We start from the raw sequence: 9,387 nt of genomic DNA, 5'->3' as shown, positions 1-9,387 counted from the left end.
TTTTCCAGTGAGTCATTGTTGATGTCTATTTCAGGTTTGCTTTATCAGCTTTGATTAGATATACACACGTGGACAAAACTGTTGGTACCCCTCAGTTAAAGAAGGAAAAACCCACAATTCTCACTGAAATCACTTGAAACTCACAAAAGTAACAATAAATAAAAATTTATTGAAAATTAAATAATCAAAATCAGCCATCACTTTTGAATTGTTGATTAACATAATTATTTAAAAAAACAAACTAATGAAATAGGGCTGGACAAAAATGATGGTACCCATAACTTAATATTTTGTTGCACAACCTTTTGAGGCAATCACTGCAATTAAACGATTTCTGTATTTGTCAATGAGCGTTCTGCAGCTGTCAACAGGTATTTTGGCCCACTCCTCATGAGCAAACAGCTCCAGTTGTCTCAGGTTTGATGGGTGTCTTCTCCAAATGGCATGTTTCAGCTCCTTCCACATATGTTCAATGGGATTCAGATCTGGGCTCATAGAAGGCCACTTTAGAATAGTCCAACGCTTTTCTCTCAGCCATTCTTGGGTGTTTTTGGCTGTGCGTTTTGGATCGTTGTCCTGTTGGAAGACCCATGACCTGCGACTGAGACCAAGCTTTCTGACACTAGGCAGCACATTTCTCTCCAGAATGCCTTGATAGTCTTCAGATTTCATCGTACCTTGCACACTTTCAAGACACCCTGTGCCAGATGCAGCAAAGCAGCCCCAAAACATTACTGAGCCTCCTCCATGTTTCACCGTAGGGACAGTGTTCTTTTCTTCGTATGCTTGGTTTTTGAGTCTATGAACATAGAGTTGATGTGCCTTACCAAAAAGCTCCAGTTTGGTCTCATCTGTCCAAAGGACATTCTCCCAGAAGCTTTGTGGCTTGTCAACATGCATTTTTGCAAATTCCAGTCTCGCTTTTTTATGAGTTTTTTTTCAGCAGTGGTGTCCTCCTTGGTCGTCTCCCATGAAGTCCACTTTGGCTCAAACAACGACGAATGGTGCGATCTGACACTGATGTACCTTGGCCTTGGAGTTCACCTTTAATTTCTTTGGATGTTGCTCTGGGCTCTTTGGATACAATTCCAACGATCCGTCTCTTCAATTTGTCATCAATTTTCCTCTTGCGGCCACGTCCAGGGAGGTTGGCTACTGTCCCGTGGGTCTTGAACTTCTGAATAATATGAGCCACTGTTGTCACAGGAACTTCAAGCTGTTTAGAGATGGTCTTATAGCCTTTACCTTTAAGATGTTTGTCTATCATTTTTTTTCGGATGTCCTGGGACAATTCTCTCCTTCGCTTTCTGTTGTCCATGTTCAGTGTGGTACACACCTTTTCACCAAACAGCAGGGTGACTACTTGTCTCCTTTTAAATAGGCAGACTGACTGATTATGAGTTTGGAAACACCTGTGATGTCAATTAAATGACACACCTGAGTTAATCATGTCACTCTGGTCAAATAGTTTTCAATCTTTTATAGAGGTACCATCATTTTTGTCCAGGCCTGTTTCATTAGTTTGTTTTTTTAAATAATTATGTGAATCAACAATTCAAAAGTAATGGCTGTTTTTGATTATTTAATTTTCAATAAATTTTTATTTATTGTTACTTTTGTGAGTTTCAAGTGATTTCAGTGAGAATTGTGGGTTTTTCCTTCTTTAACTGAGGGGTACCAACAATTTTGTCCACGTGTGCATGATGCTTATAATTATGGTATTTATCAGAGCGGGTACAGTAATGACAGTAGTACTTTGAACAGCCTTGATCCTTCAGTATAGTTTTGTTTCCACATTTATTGTTTTATTGTATGCTTGTTGCTTGTCTGTTTTTACTACTGTAATACGACTGGGTGTTTTATTGACTGTTTTTATGAGCTCTTGCAATTAAATTTTCTTTGTATTTTGTGATAATGCTAAGAAGATATTCACCGAACCAGAAAGACACAGAGACTGTAACTTTTACTTGCAAGGGTAACACAGCACAGTGTAACAAGACACATTAGTGCGAGCTACAAAGACTGCTCCCATACAAGGTTTATTTTATACACGAGCAGAAATGAAGACATGGCATAAGATAAGAAATAGCTCGAGTTACACAAGGGGGTGTGCTAAGCTGAAAGAGTGGAAATATACTGGGATGTGGAGACTAGGGAGAGAGAGAGAGAGAGAGAGAGATATGTGCAGGTAGAAGTGAGTGAGTGGTATTCTATAAAAATAGTCATGTAAAACACTATGCACACACAGTTAATGCTCTAAGGCTCGATTATGATAAATGTATTTACAAATTCAACTCTAACATTCCCTCCTGTTTATCATGATCAAAAAGTGTGAAGATCAGTTAACAACATCTTGTAAAACATTTTCTGCTGTCACGTCATTAAACTACACTTCAACATCACCATTCTCATCATTAGAGTCATATTGTGGTTCTTCCATTTCGAGTGCAGCATAAGCAACAACAGAAGTAGTTATTATTTTAGAAATCATGGATCTCAAACATGGTAAAATGCAGGTAGCAAAAATGCAAAATAGTAACAAAATACATACACTTATAATTACAAATTTCTTAATAGTCTGAAAAATACCACCAGATGTAAACCAAGAGGTAAAATCCCAGCCTGAAAGAATACCTTTGTCTTGGTTGCTTAAAATGTCTATTTTAATCTCATCCAATTTCTCTCTGATTAAGGTGTAATTGCCTTTGTGATCAGGGATGTATGTATAACAATGGTCATTAACAACTTCACAAACTCCTCCTTGTGCCGCTAAAAGAAGGTCTAAAGCTATTCTGTTCTGGAGTGTCATTTGCTTGATAGCCTCAAGTTCAGGATCATTTTCCAGTTATGTCAATTAGTGAGTTAGTAACTTTATACTGTCGTGCTGTAAAATTCATAGCTTTATACCAGAGGTTCTGTTCCCAAGTCGCTGCCATGGAGTGTTCATTGGTTCTTTTAGTCCTGTGAGTTCCTGTAGAGGAGCGAGAGATGAAGAGGAGCCACAGAAGTGACAAAGTCACCCCTGTGACTAGCAGAAGTCGCCAGAGAGCCATTCTAGAGTTGGGCGCGGATCAGTAGGGTTCTTCACCGGGTTGAGACGTCAGCACCCTATTGTGCAAATTCAACTCTAACAAATTGAGTCTTCAATTGTCTCTTAAAAGTAGAATGAACCCGAAGCAATACGCTTCGGGTTCATAAGCCCTCACACTAGGTGGGATCCCTGCTGAGCACAGACTTCCTGGTCAGCTAAGCAGCAGGTGAGGGACCTTTCCTCCACCTGTGTCGGCATCTCTCTGCTGATGCCCAATTGCCCCTGAAGCAGACTTACCACTGAGAGCTAACACTCAGTAATGGTAGTCTGTGTTTAGCGCAGATTTTCGTCAGCAGCAGTAAGTATACTTTGCAAATCCACCCTCAAACTAAAGAGAGGCATTCACTGTCATGTCACTGTCGCACATGGTATGCTTGGTGGGATCCCTGCTGAGCTAAGAAGCATATTTTCATCTGACCATGTTGGCATCTATGAAAGAGTGAGCTGTTGCTGCTGTATGCCAACATACTGGTCCATGAGCAATACGCTGGCTATGAAAAACTATCATTGAAAAATAATACACACAGCAGCAGCCGGTAAAGTTGAGCGAGAAGAGTGTCTTTGAGCTGTCAGTATCACCCCTTACTACTCTCCGGATCTGCCCTCCTTTCCAAATATGGCCTCCTCTGGTTCCAAAAAATCTGAGGGTGCAACAGGAAGTAGCAAACTCTTTCACTTTTCAATCCAGAAAGCAACAGGTGATGCCACGGTAGGTATGTCCATCTTTCTTATAGCTATGTGTGCAACCTAATTACAGGAGTAAAGATAGCTGCACAGGAGTCTGGACCACATGACACTGATTAGGGCCTCCTGCAATTAAAGACCCAATTCAAGCCCACACTCTCCACCAGAATGTAGCTTCACCAACCAGTCAGTGATTCAGGTTCATTTAAACATTTTGCCAGCTCATCTTTGACCTGCTTCTGATTATTGTTTGTTCCAATGCCAGTTCCATGACATGCCTCCTCATCTTACTTCTACCTCCATGTCAACCAACAGAAGCTAACCTTAGTTCCCACAGCCTTGGACTCTACTATCCTGATCTGTTTTTCATCCACCAGCCTCCTGCCAGATTCAGATTGTTCCGTCAGTTTATTCTGTGAGCAGCTCCTACCTACTGTAAGTTGTGAAGCTAAGGTAATTCTCTGATTCTGTTTTGTTGCAAAGGTTTCCGATATTTACGTTCTTCCTAGGACAGTCCTTGGTCTTAACCCTGTGAGACCTATTCCAGTTTGGTCTGTCCTTGTTTTCTGTTCCACTTAGTTTTTAGTCTGTGGTTTTATGCCAGATTTTGTTTCATAGGGAAGGCCAAGAAAGGTTAGAGCCTCCAGCAGACTACTACAGAAGAGGTTGGACTTTGGCCTCCTCCCTGTGCTGCACTGATCCTGGGCTTAGCTTACAGTATTGTTTCCAGTACTTTATGTATTGCTAATTAAGCCTGTTTTGCTTGTCACTCTGCCTACTTCATATCTGCTTTTCAGCTCTTTTGCAGTAAAGTCATGTATGATTTTCAGCATATTTGGTATCCATTGTCTGTATGAGGACATCATGTGCAAAAACAACTAAATAAATTGCCTTTTTTCTAAATTTCAGTTTGTGAAATCATATGAATTGCTTCCATTCTGTATAATGTGAAATCCTATCTTTAATAAATTCATCTCATTATTATATTTAATCAAATAAATATCATAACACCTCTAAAAATCTGTTACTTTTTTTGCCCCAATTCCTGAACATTTTGGATGGTGGCTAAGCTTTGTGGGGATAAGGAATTTCCTTTACCATCATTTCATACCACAAAGACTTCACTTCCTATTTGACAAATGTGATACAATAAGATTTTTAAAAGTCTAGCGGAACGAGAGGCAGAACCTAATGTTGGCCAGATTGTACCATTTTCTCACATAGGGGGCTGACATACAGGGCTCTGTATGAATACTGACAAGAACTAGAAAATGAGATCATTCTCTCCCATTCAACCTAAATGACATGTTCTATATTGGCATCCATTAAGATTCAGAATACAATTTAAAATCCCTCTAACTCTTCATACTGGTGACCCTGAACCATCCTTTACTTATGCAGCTACAAGCCCAGGCTACTAGGAAACCTCTCATGATGTACTGAGCATTTATCTACTCCTTTCTGTCATGCCTCACATTTATATTCCACCAATGGATGTCATTAAGTTTGTGTCTTCTCTTTCCAGTAGTTTGTGCGTTATCCTCTCTGTTTTTTCTCTCCATGGACCCGACTGCAGGTATTTTGAATCCAGAGCTATATGTTTCTATTCTATGGTTACTGGCCCCGCTGACATGATGAGTGTTTTGTGTTGTCGGTTCAGTTGTCATTGTTATTATTACTCCGCCAAGGAACACGTCGGAGTTACGTGACGATTGGCGTACTTTTGTCTGTATATATTACTTAAAAACAGGCGAATGGATTATAATGGAAATTTCAGGGAAGGTCAGAAATGACACAAGGACCAAGTGATTCGATTTTGGCAGTGATGCGGCTTTTAGTCCGGATCCATGGGTTTGTTAAAGATTTACATATCAGATAGATAGCAGCACAGCGTCACTGTAACTATGACAACAAGGGAATGCTACAGCCACCTGCTGAAGATCACATGATTGCGATCCTACTACAAATCCACCTCTGCAAATTTATCAGGACTTATCCATTGGAAGTGATACAAGAATCAATTGATTAAATTGTGGGGGTGTTTTTGAGTCCCATCAATTCCTGCCACCTGCTACATATTTAGGTCACATGATTCAGTATCCATACATAATGTACACATGCATAAAACGTGCTTGTGCATTTGTTGTCATTGCTTGTGTCATTTGTTTGTGGGTACATCTGTATTAAATGGCAATATTCTATGTTGCAGTGATTTCTGATCATCAATAACTAATAAAATATGGGGAATGAACAGCCTTGGAGGAGTACTGACTCTCAGAGTTTTTCTTGACCTCCGCCAAGGAGGTCATGCGATCGGGTCCGTTTATTTATTTGTCTGTCTCTGTGTGTGTCTGTGGACAGGATTTCTCGGAAACTACTTGTCAGATCTTCATGAAATTTTCACTAGAGGTGGATCTTGGCCCAGGGAAGACTCCATTCAAATTTTGTGTTGATCCGGATAAGGATCTGGATTCTGGATCCGGATTTTATCTTTTCCCTTGTTGCAAAAAAAGATCTTGCTTTACCATCCACATCTTCCCTTGGCGGAGGTCAGAAATCTCGGATTGCTCTTGTTTGTAATTGTTGTGATAACAACAACCAGTTTGCTGAGAGCTGAAAACAACATTAAAGTCTGAGTCTGGTTCTGTCAGGGGATTCATACTGTTAAAAGAGTTTCCCCCTCAAATGCTCATATAAGTAATAGATTTAGTTGGTTTTTCACTACTATATACAGAGCCCTCCATAACTATTGGCACCCCTGGTTAAGATGTTGTCACGGCCCCTCCCTCTCCTGTGATCTGTCTCACCTGATTACGAGCGGCTGTGGAGGAGCCCAGCTGCTCGTAATCAGTAATCAGCAGCACATAAAGCCCGACTCTCCCCCCAGCTCTCTGCTGGGTCATTGCCTGCAGTTCTCTGTTGGAAGCACATTGATCTGCTCAAGCTCAGTCTCCCCACCGGTCCTCGATTCCCTCGTCTGCCCCAGTCTCCCCACCGGTCCTGGATTCCCTCGTCTGCCCCAGTCTCCCCACCTGCCTTGGACTCCCCCGTCTGCTCTGGTTCTCCCTACCCCACTGTCCCTGCCACAACCCCACCACCAGTTCCTATCAGCTCCGTCCCTGCCTCGTCTCCTGTCCCCCGGACTAAACGCGAGTCACCTCCCTCTTGGTTTTAGTTAGTCCCCCACCACGGCCGTCTGGTCCATCGCCCTTGATTTAGTTGTACCCCGTTCTGTTATTTCCCTGTGCCTCCCATGTGGAGTGATTTTGTGTTTGTTAGTAAATCCCTGTTAATTTACCCGCCTGCCAGAGTGCCTGCTTTTTGGATTCAAACGCCGCCCACACGTAACAGATGTGTTGAAAACCTTAAAATAAATTCAACTTTTATTGCAGAAGCATACTCACACACTGAAAATTGTTGAAAAATGTATTGTAGGAGAAGACTGGGTGCTGTTTTGTTGGCAAAACTGGGTTGTACAAAGTATTAATATCAGTTGTGCTAATAATGGTGCCCCCCCACTGAATAAATGCACTTGAATTAAAGGTTGGATTTTCCTCTTTTTTTTTTTCATTGGTCCTATATTATTTAGAAAAAAACTGAATTTATTAGAAGCTAAAGAACACATCTTAACCAGGGGTACCAATAATTATGGAGGGCGCTGTGCATTATACATTATAGTCTTGATCTTGTTTTGTGAATTTTCATTAGATGACATTAAGTTGATGCTTTAATATTAATAATGGATTTAATTGAATGGAATGCTACTTTGTTTATCATGGAAAGGATCGCTCCATTGCACATTTGGCCTATGACTGTTAACCATTCCTCAAAACTGGTACTTTGACCAATGACGTGGTACATTTCACTGTATAAATACTCCCACAGAGATCCATTTACATAAAGGTTTGAGGTTATTTACATAAAGGTTAATTCTTCTGCTTGTGGAAAGGATTTTAGTACGTGTTTTACTACTGGCAATGTCAAAATGTTTTAGGGGCTTACTTTCCGGGATGGGGGCCAGATGACGAAGAAACAAGCTTAAAATGCCAATTCAGATTAGTGTTGGTGAGCAGGAGGAGAGAGACTGGCTGAGTGAGCTGCCACAGATCAAACCTGCAAGATACCAAGTAATTAAACACTTTTCAATAAAATACAGCATCAAAACGATAAAATAATTATGTTTTCATTTTATCTATTTATGTTTGGGTTTTTTTGCCAGTTGGGAAATTTTAAAAGGTAACCGTAACATTAATTTTATTTGTAAGGCTTTTTCGTAGGAGCACAAAGGGCATTCCACTGAGGGCAGAAAGTAGAAAAGCACTGAGAGGGCGCAGTACTCCACCAGGGCTGTTCATTCCCCCATACAGCATTGTCATAAATGCTGCATTTTTTTTTTAAATGCAGCATTTGTTTATTAGTTATTGATGATCAGAAATCACAGCAACATCGAATGTGACCATTTAATATAGATGTCCCAAATGTAGATGTAACAAAATGACCTTGGCCTGAGCACAGGCGTGTGTTATGCATGTGCACGTTATGTACAGATACTGAATCACATGACCTAAATATGTAGTGGGCCAGCGGGAATTGATGGGACTCAAACACCCCCACAATTTAATTAATTGTTCCTTGTATCATTTCCGATGGATAGGTCCAGATAAGTCTGCAGCGGTCGAATGAATACCACAAGCCTGTTCAGAGACAAGGGGAAGCCCTGATGGAGCTCCACTGCAGCTGTTTTAGTACTCTTGTTTGATATTTTGCTGGTGGAGGCTGTTGTACTTAGAATCCTTGTATATTACTCAGTATTGTGCATACATCTCACTTCTTTGGGCCTGTGCAGCCCATACTGTGTTTTGTTGATGGTTGTGCCATAGTGCATATTCTGTCTATGTCACTGTGGGCACATATTAATTATCTTGTTAACTCTCCATCCCTGACCTCTTTACTTGTGAGCTGTGTCTGTCTGTCTGCACTGTGGTCTGTATTTACTGTGACTTTAAAATCATCATGAAAGAACACAGAACCCAATAAAATAGTAAAAAAAAAAGTACCCTTGAAAAATTATTAAAAGCTGCAGTTGCTTTTCAATGATGCAGCAAGTTCTTTGGAGTCAAACTCAAATTTGCATCTAACCAGTAATGGATGTGTTCATCCCAAGTAGTGATTTTGAGCTTCACTGTTCATGAGATGTCAGAAACTGAAGAGCTTAATTTGAATTCATTTCTTAAACTTAAAAATCCAACTGTTTAACATTTGCAAGGATCATAGATCTAAACCCCAACATGAACATGTGATTAAAATATTTTTTAACATGATATGTTTAGTGTAAACATGCACACAATTTGTGGTACTTCAGGATACATCACTCTAAACGTCAGATTTAACTAATACAAGCATATACATTTAACAGTAAGAGAATAAGACTTAGAAGATTTTGCCCCCCCCCCCAAAAAAAAATTTTTCGTTGGAAATTTCCATTACTGAAATTCCAATTTCCGACGCTCCTGAACTCAACTTCGTTGTCCGACTGCACCTGAATGCACCAATGACGTTAGTTTGATCTTTTGATTGTGTTATGTTTGAATTTGAAGAAACTTTGAAGACGT

Source organism: Acanthochromis polyacanthus, chromosome 12 (genome assembly GCF_021347895.1).
Source record: "Acanthochromis polyacanthus isolate Apoly-LR-REF ecotype Palm Island chromosome 12, KAUST_Apoly_ChrSc, whole genome shotgun sequence".
NCBI classification, from domain to species: domain Eukaryota; kingdom Metazoa; phylum Chordata; class Actinopteri; family Pomacentridae; genus Acanthochromis; species Acanthochromis polyacanthus.
The sequence above is the reverse complement of the archived record's forward strand: the minus strand, read 5'-3'. Positions refer to the sequence as shown.